Source organism: Symphalangus syndactylus, chromosome 8 (genome assembly GCF_028878055.3).
Source record: "Symphalangus syndactylus isolate Jambi chromosome 8, NHGRI_mSymSyn1-v2.1_pri, whole genome shotgun sequence".
Classification (NCBI taxonomy): Eukaryota; Metazoa; Chordata; class Mammalia; order Primates; family Hylobatidae; genus Symphalangus; species Symphalangus syndactylus.
This window is the reverse complement of record NC_072430.2, coordinates 138,661,006-138,673,465: the sequence shown is the minus strand read 5'-3', so window position 1 is coordinate 138,673,465 and position 12,460 is coordinate 138,661,006.

Here is a 12,460-nt window from a genome sequence, read left to right as displayed (position 1 = left end):
CTCATTTGAAATTATTGTTATATAAATGAATCATAGTTATTACATGTCTTCTACCAACTAGTAGAAAATAATATTTATGGAAATTATAGGCTTTGAGCAATAGGCTTCAGGCAAGAGAGGCACATATGGCGCCAATGCAGAGGGTGTATCCCTTGACCCAGTAATTCCATCTCTAGGAAAATTTCCTAAGGAAATGGTCAGATACTCAAAATGTATGTTCAAGTGTAGTTAATTTCTTATTAGTTATTGTAGTTCAATTTTCAAATATTAAATATTTTATGATAAAGAATAGATTGGCTTCCTCATACTACAGTATAATGTTCTGCCATCAGGAAAAATGTTTGTATATATTTTTTGGGTATTAGTTTTCTGTGACTGCTATAACAAAGTACTATGAACCGGATGGCTTAAAACAACAGACATGTATTCTCTCACAATTATGAAGGCCAGAAGTCCAAAATCAAGGTGTTGATAGGGACTTGCTCCCTCCTGGGACTCCAGGAGAGGATGCTCCATGTCTCCCCCAGCTTCCAGTGGCTCCGGGTGTTCCTTGGCTTGTGGTAGTATCACTGCTACCTTTGCTTTTGTGGTCACGTTGCCTTTTCTCTCTGTCTCTGTGTCTTCCTCGACTGAATTATATCAGCAACGACCCTTTTCCCATCTGAGGTCACATTCACAGGCTCTCTTTGGACATGTTTTTTGGGGAGGGGGAATGAGGGGACCACAAACCAACCCACTACAACGAGTCAGAAAGGCAGTAGATATTACTGTACACGGTCCTCCCTCCACAGTGGAAGAACACAGAAATGTAACAGGATGCTAGGACGGGCCTGGAAAATCAAAATGACCAAAAAGACCCTGCTGCTAAGCCCATATGCAGAATTTTCAAAAGGAATGAAGGAGAACTTGTGGCCCATGGCATGGAGCTCTTGGCAGGACCACAGATTTGCAAAGTGGTCAGAGGGAGGGAGACTTTGGAGAATAGACTGTGAAGAGCTCTCTGGAGAGAAGTTTCCTTGCTGTGGAAGCCCACCCTTGGGGAAAAGGAAGGGGATGCTAGTGCTAAGCCATAGCCTTGGAGGGAGCTTCAAGGGGACCATTTGAAGTTAGTGATGCCTGGTGTCCAATCCAAAACTGAGACGGAGAAAATGGACAGAGGACTGGGATTCAACTGCCACCAGGAGATTGAAGGACCAGAGCAGAGCTGTGCAAGCACTTTGGAGGAAGGGCCAGGAGAGGGCTTCGCTAGGAGGACCAGCCTGCCCTCCAGGGTTTATGAAGACAAACGATGTATGGGTGCTTCCTGGGATTACATGTGGGCAAGTGGAGAGCAAGCCAGTGTATTCTCTTCCGGGGGCTGCCATAAAACATTATCTCCAATGGAAGGGTTTATACCAACACATAGTAATTTTTTCCCAGCTCTAGAGGTTGACAGTCTGAAATCTGGTTGTTGGCAGGATTGCTTCCTTTGGAAGTTCTGAGGGACAAACTGTTCCATGCCTCCCTCCTAGCTCTCAGCAGCTCCAACACCCCTCGGCGTTTTCTGGCTTGTGGGCGTGCAACTCCAATCCTGCCTCCATCATCACAGGGCCTTCTTTCCTCTGCCTCAGCGTCTTTGTTTTCTCTCCTTATAAGGACACCCATTATTGGATTAGAAGCCACTCTAATCTAGTATGATTTCATCTTAAACAAATTTAACTAATTTAAATTTAATTAATTTCATCTGCAAAGACCCTATTACCAAATAATGTCACCTTCTGAGGTTCCACGTGCACATGAATTTTGGGGTGACACTATTTAACCCAGGACGAGATGGGGTCATCCTGAGTCAGTTCACATGAAGTGTGGAGGGGTAAGAGACACAGGGAAGGAGAGCAGGTGTGTTGCAGGTTGGCCTGGGACTGAGTGAGGAGCTGCAGGTAATATTTGGAATGTAGCTGAGTCTACTCTAAGCCCAGGCGAAAAGAACACCAGGGAGAAGAGAACACAGGGCATTTCTTAGGAGCCCTGAGTGGAAGAACCGGATTACCGCCTGCCAGGGCCAGGGCCCCAAGCTACCCAGTCCCCTGCAAACTGTCCAGTCCCCAGCCTGTGCTTGCAGGGTGAGGGTGGATAACAGAACCACCTCCTTTTCCTCTTCGCAGGTTCAGCTGCAAATCCAACTGAAAGGAAGAGGCAAGAAATGTGATACTTGGCTTAGAGTGTTGACTGTACCGAGGACATATGCTAACATGTATGTATTGATACGCACTATGCCCATGTATCCTGCAACATGGCATCGTCCTAATTAAAGACATGGGTCTATTTTAGCACTGGAATTGACCACAGAGCTTTTAATTATCTGAGAGTAGCCATGGTCAGCCAGCATTCCCATTCTTGGTCAGGGGAGGATTTCCACGATAGATTTTAAAGGGAGCACAAGAGACACAAAATGTATGTGGTGGGATTCTTGGTGAATTGATTTCTTTTTTTTTTTTTTTTTGTAATCTGAAGGATCCTTTTACAATGTAATGCATTTTCTTGAAAATCTGAGTTTTGCCCCCACAGAAGCAAACCAGTGAAGAGCTGAAAATGGAATGTCCCTAATGCCAGGTGTGGTTTGGAATGGAAAACAGTGACCTCACCCACCCTCTGAGACACCAGGGTGGTAGACTGGGTGATGTCCCAGCGGGCCCCAGTCCGAGTGAGGGGAAGCAGGCCAGGGGAGATGGCGTGGCGGGAAGAAAGGAGAGGAAGAGCAGGTTGAGAGACACAGGAAGACGTCAGCAGCTGCAGCAGCCAGGAGAGCTCTATTTTGGAAGAAGCTGCGGCAGCTCCTGCATTTCTGTCCACAGGACATGCGTGTTCCAATTTAACTGTGATTATTGACTGGAACCTGGAGAAAATACCAAGCCTTGCTCTCGTCGCCATGAGCCTGGGGCCCTGGGAGCCCACGGAGCCACGGTGCTTAACAAACTCTGCCACTGAGTGCCCTCTAGTTCAAAACACCTGGAGCAGCTGGGGAATCAACCTTGGAAACCCAGCTTTGCTTCTCTCTCCCTCCTCCTCCAGTTTATTCACAAAGCCATTACCTCCCCCGTATCCTACTTCAGAGAAAAATAAGTCTCAGATTTCCTGTCTGTTCATTAATTTTGTTTTCCCTTTTGAGGCAGGTTTTATTTGGCTTTTCAGGATGCCAATTTTCTGTTGAGTGGAAGCCAAGGGAGTGTCTATTTGGATGTCAAAAGAAAGAATGCCAGGGTCATGGGCAAAGGGAAACTTGGAATGAACCCCAGCTCCTTGTCTAATTTCATGAGCTGAAAACTTCAGGCCTTCGGTCTAGGATTTAGGCAAAAGTCTGAGTGTTTAACACGGTCCTTTAGCGTAAAATAATTCCACACCCGCATCTGCACAGTTTCTGTAGCTGCATCAGACTCAGAGAACCAAGGTCTCTGGATTTCCTTATGAAGCCACTCAATGCACATTTTTTAGAAAGGCAGGCGGGACTGCAAGGGGGGTTGCAATCATTCTGTAAGAAGCAAACACTGGGCTGGGTGCAGTGGCTCCTGCCTGTAATCCCAGCACTTTGGGAGGCCGAGGGGGGCAGATCACAAGGTCAGGAGATCGAGACCATCCTGGCTAACATGGTGAAACCACCTGTCTCTACTAAAAATACAAAATATTAGTGGGGTGTGGTGGCGGGCGCCTGTAGTCCTAGCTACTCCAGAGGCTGAGGCAGGAGAATGGCGTGAACCCGGGAGGCAGAGCTTGCGGATCACACCACTGCACTCCCGCCTGGGCGACAGAGGGAGACTCGGTCTCAAAAAAAAAAAAAAGCAGCAAACACTGACAACATCTGATAGCCAGAGAGGTATATCAGGCCAGCAGTGTGGCTATCATCTCCTTTGCTTCATATCTATCCAGAGAGCTCAACTCCATTGATTGTTTTTTTCTTTTAATACAGGGGAGAAGATAGGAACCAGAGAGCTAAAATGTAAGTCTTGATTTTGCCTCTTACTAGCAAGGCAACAAGTTTTCTCTACGTCACCTTTTCCTTATTTGTAAAATTGGGATAGTAATGGTAGCTACCCAGTAGGGTTGTTTTAAGAATTAAATAATATAATACGTGTAAGATTCCTGCCTGGCCTGCAACATCCAACACGTGGCAGCCATTTGGATGGTTTGTGGTGGTTGTGGTAGATTGAAAAATGCCTTCCCCACCCACAAAGTTGTTCACATCCTCATCCCCAGAATCTGTGAATATGCTACTTCCATTCTGTTTGGGCTGCCATAACGAAATACCACCAGCTGGGTGGCTTGATCAGTAGAAAAGTATTTTCTTACAGTTCTGGAGGCTGGAAGTCTGAGATCAAAGGGTCATGAGGTTTGGATTGTCCTGAGGTCTGTCTCGCTGGCTTGTGAGTGGCCGTCTTCTCCCTGTCTTCACATCATTTTTCCTCTGTGTGTCTGTGTCCTAATCTCGTCTTCTTATAAGGACACTACTCATGTTGACCCACCTATAGGAACTCATTTTATTTTAATTTCCTCTTTAAAGGCCTTCTCTCCAAATATAGCCACATTCTGAGAAACTGGAGATTAGGACTTAAACATATGGGTTTTGGGAGACACAATTCAGTCCGTAACAGTTCCTTTACGTGGTAAAAGGGAAAGGTGTTATTAGGTTAAGGATCTTGAGATGAGGAGATTATTCTGGATTATCCAGGTGGACCCAATGTAACCACAAGGGCTCTTCTAAGAAGGAGAGAAGAGAGTCAGAGTCCGGGAGAAAACCGGCCGTATGGTGACGGAAACCAAGACTGGAATTTCTCATGGGGAAGACAGAGAAAGGGACCATGAGCCAGGGAATGCAGGTGGCCTCTAGAAGCTGGAAACAACGTGGAAACATTCTCCCCTGGAGCCCCCACAGGAACTGGCCCTGCCAACACCTTGATTTTAGTCCAATGAGACCCATTTCAGATGTCTGTCTTCCAAGACTGTAAGGTAATAAATCTGAATTGTTTTAATCTAAGTTTGTGGCAATTTGTTTAGCAGCAATAGGAAACTAATGGAAGTATAACTACCAACCCCTCCTACACCTCAAATGTGTCACATGAATCATGACATTGGGTCAGTCTCCTTCTTTGAAAATAAATACACTTTAATTTTCAGAGAAGTTTTAGGTTCATGGTCAAACTGAGTAGAAAGGACAGAGTTCTTGTATACTCCCTGCTACCACGCATGCTCAGCCTCTCTCATGATCAACATCCCACACACCACAGTGGTGCATTTGTTAAAACTGATGAACATGCACTGACACATCATCACCCCAAATCTATAGTTTCATTAGGATTTACTCTTAATGTTGTGCATTTTGTGGGTTTGGACAAAGGTATAATGACATTTTTCCACCATTGTAGTATCATACAAAAGAGTTTCACCACCCTAAAAATTCCCAGCGCTCCAACTCTTCATCCTTTCTTTCCTCTCCCCGACCCCTCACAACCACCAGTCTTTCGACTGTCTCCATAGCTTTGCATTTTCCAAAATGTCATATAGTTGAAATTGTACAGCATGTAGTCTTTTCAGATTAGCTTCTTTCACTTAGTAACATACATTTAAATTTTTTTCCATGTCTTCATGACTTAATAGTTCATTTTTTTTTTTGGCACTGAATAATACTCCATTGTCTGGATATGCCACAGTTTATTTACCCATTTATCTACTGAAGGACATCTTGGTTGCTTCCAGGTTTTGGCAATTATAAATAAAGCTGTTGTAAATATCCAAGTGTAAGTTTTCAAATCATTTGGGTAAACACCATGGAGCATGATTGCTTGATCTTAGGGTACAAGTATGTTCAGCTTTGTAAGAAACTACCAAACTGGCTTCCAAAGTGGCTGTACCATTTTGCATTCCCACAGTAATGAATGAGTGTTCTCGTTGCTACACATCCTCAAGAGCATTTGGAACTGTCTGTGTTTTGAGTGTTGGCCATTCTAGTAGATGTGTAGTGGTATCACATTGTTTTAATTTGCAATTCCTTAATGGTGTGTGATGGTCAGCATTTTGTCATATGTGTATTTGGCATTTGTATATCTTCTTTGATGAGTTCTACTTACATCTTAAAGTTGAGTAGTATCAATCTTCTGGCTTTCTTGTTCTTGATTTCTGTATTTGGGGTTTTCAGCATCTTTATATACACTTTAGAATCAGTATTGATATCACAAAATACCTTCCTTGGATCTTTACTGGGATTGTTTTGAATAATTCTAATTATACATTATTATATTTGATTTGTTAATATTTTGTTGAGAATTTTTGCATCTATGTTCAAGAGCGATATTGGTCTATATATTTTTTATTTTCTTGTAACCTCTTTGTTTGGTTTTGGTTTTAAGTTAATGCTGGCCTCATAGAATTAGGAAGCATTTCCTTTGCTTCTATGTTCTAGAACAGACTGTAGAGAATTGGTATAATTTCTTCCTTAAATGTTTGGTAGAATTCACCAGTGAATCCATCTGGGCTTTGAGCATTCTGTTTGGAAGTTTATTCATTATTGATTCTATTTCTTAATAGGTATAGGCTTATTCCAATTGTCTATTTTTTCATGTGTAAGTTTTGGCTAATTGTATCCTTTAAGGAATTAGTTTGTTTCATCTAGGTTATCAAATTTGTGGGCTTAGATTTATTCACAGCATTCCTTTATTGTTCTTTTAACGTCCATGGGATCTGTAGCGATGTCCCTACTTTTATTGTGATATTAGTAATTTGTGTTATCTCTTATCTTTTCCTTTCTTTTCTTTCCTTTATTACCCTGGCTAGAGGCTGATAAATTTTATTAATCTTTCCAAAGAACCAGCTCTTGGTTTTACTGACTTTTCTCTGTTGAGTTCCTATCTTCAATTTCACTGATTTCTGCGCTAATCTTTATTATATTTCTTCTGCTTATTTTGGATTCGATTTTCTCTTCTTTTTCTAGTTTCCTAAAGTGTAAACTTAGGCTATTGATTTCAGATCTTTCTTCCTCTTTTTCGTATGCATTCAATGCTAAAAAAGTTCCCCTAAGCACTGCTTTTCCAGCACCCCACAAATTAAGTTGTATTTTCGTTTTAATTTTGTTCAATTTTTGGGGGGATTTCCCTTAAGATTTTTTATTTGACCCATTTGTGACTTAAAAGTATGTTGTTTAATCTCCAAGTATTGGGGAATTTTTCAGCTATCTTTCTGTACTAATTTCTAATGTAATTCCACTGTGGTATGAAAGCAGACATTGTATGATTTCTATTCTTTTAAATTTGTTAAGGTGTGTCTTATGGCTCAGAATGTGGTACATCTTGGTGAATATTCCATATGAGCTTGAGGAGAATGTGTAATATGCTGTTGTTAGATGAAGTAGTCTGTAGATGTCAATTATATCCAGCCGAATGATAGTGCTATTGAGTTCAACTATGTCCTTCCTGATTTTCTGCCTGCTGGATCTGTCCATCTCTGATAGAAGAATGTTAAAATCTCCAACCATAATAGTGGATTCGTCTATTTCTCCAAGCAGTTTTATTGGTTTTTGTCTCACATATTTTGATGCTCTTTTATTAGGCACATACACATTAATGATTGTTGTTCCCTTGGAGTATTGACTCCTTTATCATTATATAATCACCCTCTTTAACCCTGATAACTTTCCTTGCTCTGAATTCTGCTCTGTCTGAAACTAATACAACTAGTACTGCTTTCTTTTGATTAGTGTTAGTATGATAGATCCTTTTACTTTTAACCTACATGTGTCTTTATATTTAAAGTCGACTTTTTTTTAGACAAGATGTTGGGTCATACTTTGATCCATTCTAACAACCTCTGTCTTTAATTGATGTAGTAGGTTGGTGTAAAATTAATTGCAGTTTTTGCCATTAAAAGTAACAGCAAGCCGGGCGTGGTGGCTCACGCCTGTAATCCCAACACTTTGGGAGGCTGAGGTGGGCAGCTCATGAAGTCAGGAGATCAAGACCATCCTGGCCAACATGGTGAAACCTTGTCTCTACTAAAAATACAAAAATTAGCTGGGCATGGTGGTGCATGCCTGTAATCCCAGCTACTCTGGAGGCTGAGGCAGGAGAATTGCTTGAACCCAGGAGTCGGAGGTTGCAGTGAGCTGAGATTGTGCCACTACACTCCAGTCTGGCAGCAGAGTGAGATTCCATCTCAAAATAAATAATAGCAAAACCCACAATTACTTTTGCACCAATCTAATATTGAGGAAATTGATGTTTAAAGTGATTATTGAGATCATTGGACTAATATCTACCAAATTTGTTACTGTTTTCTGTTTGTTGCACTTGTTCTTTGCTCTTATTTTTGTCTTCTACACTGTTTCTGCCTTTTATTTCAACTGAGCATTTTATATGATGCTATTTTCTCTTCTTCCTTAGCATATTATATTTCTTTTTTTTCCTTCTTTACTCTTTTTAGGGATTACCTCAGTTTCCAACACACATTACAACTAATCCAAGTCCACTTTCAAATAACACTTTGCCATTTCATGGGTAGTGCAAGTACCTTATAATAATAAAATATTCCTAATTTCTCCCTCTTTTTCCTTGTATCATTGTTGCCATTTATTTCATTTATACATAGACATAATATATGTGTATTAGAACACAATGTAGCTATTGTTATTCTGAACAAACTATTATCTGTTTGTTCAAATAAGATCAAATAAGAATAAGAACAATAAAAGTTTTACTTTGTCTCCACTTATTCCTTCTCCAGTGCTCTTCATTTCTTAATGTAAATACAAGTTTCTGACCTGTAACATTTTCCTTCTCGTCAAACAACTTCTCTTAACATTTCTTTCAAAGGCAGGCCTACTGGCAACAAATTCTCTCAATTTTTGTCTAAGAATGTCCTTATTTCTTCTTCACCTGAGAAGGATAATTACATGCAGAGTAGAGAAGTGGGTTTCTTCTCTCAACATTTCAGATATTTCACTCCACTCCCTCCCTGCGTGCGTGGTTTCTGAGAAAACGTCACATGTCATTGTTGTCTTTGCCTCTTTCTGTAAGTAAGGTGTTTTCTTCTTCTGGCTTCTTTCAAGATATTTTCTTTGTCTTTGATTTTTCTGAAGTTTGAATATGATATGCCTGGCCTAGGTGTATTTCTTTTGGGTATTTATCCTGCTTGGTGTTCTCTGGGCTTCCCGGATCTGTAGTTTTGGTGTCTACATTATTTTGGGGAAACTATCAGTCATTGTTGCTTCAAATATTGCTTTGTTTCTTCCCCTCTTTCTTGTCTTCTAGTATCCCCATTACACATATGTTATGCTTTTTGTAGTCATCTCACAGTTCTCGGATATTCTGCTCTGTTATTTGTTTTGTTTTGGTTTTGGTTGGGGATGGGGGATGGGGTTGGTCATTTTTTCTTTGCTTTTCTGGTTTTGGAAATTTCTATTGACATAACCTCAAGCTTGGAGATTCTTTCCTTGTCTGTGTCCAGTCTACTAACGAGCCCATCAACAGCATTCTTCATTTCTCTTTCAATATTTTTTATCTCTAGCCGATCTCTCTGCTTACATTATCCATCTGCTTTTGGATGTTGTCTATTTTTTTTTTATTAAAGCCCTTAGCATATTGATCATAATTTTGGAGTTCTAAAAATTATTACTGTACCAAAAATTCCAAAATTCTTGCCATATCTGACTCTGGTTCTGATATTCGTTCAAATATCAAAACCCTTCAAACTGTAGGGTTTTTTCCCTTTTAGTATGTTTTGTAGTTTTTTTATTGAAAGGTAAATATGATTCCTCAGGGTATTTTTCTCCAGTGTTCACTGTGAGGATGCTAGAGCATCTCAGGGTGAAACACAAATGTGTGGAGACTTCCTTTGAGTGTGTCCCCTGGAGTTTTTAAAACTTAGACCTGTCCATCCTGAGCCATCGCAATTCACCAATTACAGCTCAGGTTTCCCTACCCTGGCATGGTTTCTCCAGAGGTTTATGCTTGCGGATTTCTGCTCTGGAAAGTTGAGACTCTCTGTATCTACTCATCTATCTCTCCAACTTCACGATCAGAAAATTCAAGATTTTTATTTTTATGGAAGGGATTTCCTCCCAGTCCAAGGGTTTGGTCAGGGTGAACCTATTAGCAAGTAAAATATTGACTGAGAAACGGACTATTTAATTTATTAATATATTCACATTCAAATAGGACTTTAGAAATGAGTAGACAGCATTTGAAATAAAATGGTCTGCACAACAAACAGCACAAAACAACAATGGACAGTGAAGGGAAATATTCAGCTCACTTTATTACTAACTTAAGAAAGTTAAGAAAATAAATGCTTGATACTTTGCATAACTTGGATCATAAAAGGATAATAGCCAAAGCAATCTACTACCAAGGAAGGAAAACATGGGGGTCCATCACAGACATTTGGGACCCAAACCACGCCCTACATTATAAGGGCACAAAAATACCAGGAGGGAGATGTACAAACTTGAGCTGGGCAAGGAAGAGGTCAGCTCTGGGGTCCCACCCCGGAGTGATACAGAATATCCTGGTGAGGTGGAGGGCACAGATGAAGGTGGAATCGAAAGAGGGAACAAGAAAAAGTGTGGTTTGGGGGTATATATGCAAACTCAAACGTTTGCATTTGAGAAATCTGCAGGTCTCAGACTGTGGCTTCTGTCACTGACCTATTGCTGTTTCATGGAAATAAATGTGGTTGGAAAATCAATAAGAATGAGCAGGTTGAGGAGTTTTCTCTTTCTCTGCCTGTTGGTACCTCCAGGAAGACTGGTTCTTACCCTGGGGAGTCCTTTTGCAGGGTGATCTTGGGGGGCTGAACTGGGACTGTAGCAACTGTGAGAGTCCAGAGATGCAGCAGACACACTCCTGCTGATTTAGGGAATTGGCTAGCACTGGACTGGGAAAGTAGGGGTGAAGTTGGTCAGCCGCTAAATATGTGACCCTAGCTCTCAGAGCTCCCATGGTCAGTGGAGTGTGTAATTGCTCTGGTGTGTCTAATGCTTCATGACTGTTATGGACTGAATATTTTTCTCCCCTTCAAAATTCACATGTTGAAGCTCTAATCCCCAATATGATGGTATTTGGAGATGAAGCCTTTGGGGGGCAATTAGGTTTAGATGAAGTCTTGAGGGTGTGGCTCCATGATGGGATTGGCGGGTATCCTTATAAGAAGAGGAAGAGGGGTCAGAGCTCCTTGTCTCTCTCCACTGTGAGCACACAGTGAGAAGTCAGCCACCAGCCAGAAAAAGGGCATTCACCAGGAACCAAATCTGCTGGCACCTTGATGCTGGATTTCCTGGCCTCTAGGACTGTAAGAGCCATAAATGTCTATTGTTTAAGCATCCCAGTCTATAGTACCTTGTGATCGCCCCCCAAGCCTACTAAGACACTGCCATTGTTCCTTTGTCCGTGTGTGATCCTGGAAGCTCCCTACAGCTCACCCCAGTTAGAGATTTTATGTGTTCCTTGGACCAGTGGCCCCAGCCACTACCATAGCAACTGTAGCTGCACCCCTGACTGTGCAACGCCACCTGCAGCCTGTGTTTAGACATCAGGACTCAGCCTGGTCTGCTAAATATCTGGAAGCACCACTTTCTCACTCAAATTCTTCCTCTTGCCAAGCAGTCTGATCTGACAGGGATCTTGAGCAAGAAAGAAAGATAGAACTTGTCATCTTTGCAGTACATAACATTCTATAGAGTAATTCATAACTTGCCCCTTTCCCACTTCTCTTACATACATCCTTTTGTGACCACTAACATTCCAAAATCACTGAGGAAATGAAATAACATATTGTGAAATGCAATATAAAATTATTCTCATGATCAAAATCAAATCTCTTGTTGCAACCTGGAAAGAAAAATAACATAGAACAGAATAGCCCTAGGAGGCTGCCTCGAAACTTGAGGAGGGCACCAGCTAATTTTCGGGCTGACACATCACCAAAGGTGACAAGAACTGACCGTCCAGCTTCTCATACAGGCGATAACCTGGGCGAGGGAGGAACAATGTGGTGTACGTGTTGGCAACAAGTCAGGCTACACTGAGACATTCCAAGGATAGAAAACAAGAAAGAACATTAAATATTTGAACTCTGGCAATTTTTAATCCCAGCTGTGAAGGGACAGGAGGGTAAACACAGTCCATTTATAAAGGGTGTGCACATTCCCAGGGGCTCCAAATAATGCAACATTGTTTTGCTCGTCCATGCTGCTGATAGTCTCATAGTAAAAAAGTCACTCCAGACAGGTTGGCTCCGGTCACACCTGCCTCTGGAGAGAGGCCAAAATTGTTCTGCTACAAGCCTCGCAGTGGCACCCAGACATTTTAACAGAGGGGCTTTCCATTGTTTGTGTTGTGCTGTGATTTCTACAGAGGTGAGAGCTGAGAGGGAATCCTGGCAGTGACCACATTCTGCAACCCCACAAGTGGGGACAGGTGTGCTCCACTGAAAAAAGCCACAG